Here is an 828-nt window from a genome sequence, read left to right as displayed (position 1 = left end):
TCTGAGTCTCCACTCTGCACTCACCCACCTTGACAATGACATGATTTCTTGTTCCTTGATCAGGCAAACCATTTTAAGGCTTTGTTTCCTTGGTTACCAGTCTTGACCCTTTGGTTGTATTATGTTATATACTCTCCCTCATGCAAATGCATTTCAGCTTCTATATGATATATGGATATCTACTATATCTACTTCTCCAGGCTCCTCTACTCAACTGTATCCTGGCCATCCCCTCAAAAGTCTTATAGCCACTTCACACTTTACAAGACAGAAACTGAACTCAAATTCTAAGTCATTAATATGTTTTGCTTCCCTTAGACTGATAATTAAATAAGTCTATTTTAATCCACTATTATCTACACTACTATAAAAGGTCGTTGCATACCGTATTGGCTTGAGTGTTTCTCTGATGCTAGAAGTTATGTCACCTACATTTTAAATATCAGTAGGGTCACCCAAGGTGTACATATTTTGGCTAATCTTCCAGGCTACAACAGAATATGCCAAAGGAATAGGTAGTCCACTTCTGCTGGTCACCATATGAACAGCAACAGAACACTGTCAGATAGAGTGTCTAGATATTAGTAAACTATACTAATACTGGCATATTTAATCTGACATTCATATTGTTTATTATGCCTGGAATGACAAACTTGAGAAGAATGACATAGCATTCATTGTCAGATAGGATAACATCGATATGCATACAAAGAAATTCAGTTAATGCAATTTTTATTCAAATGTACCTACCAAACACTACAGCCAGGGATGAAGAAACTGGAGAAACACACCAACTTCTTCAGTCTGAAATTCATCTAACATGAAATC

The sequence above is a fragment of the Echinops telfairi genome, unplaced genomic scaffold, assembly GCF_000313985.2.
Source record: "Echinops telfairi isolate 266 unplaced genomic scaffold, ASM31398v2 ScPeMD7_7468;HRSCAF=8506_0, whole genome shotgun sequence".
NCBI classification, from domain to species: domain Eukaryota; kingdom Metazoa; phylum Chordata; class Mammalia; order Afrosoricida; family Tenrecidae; genus Echinops; species Echinops telfairi.
This window is presented reverse-complemented; position numbering follows the sequence as displayed.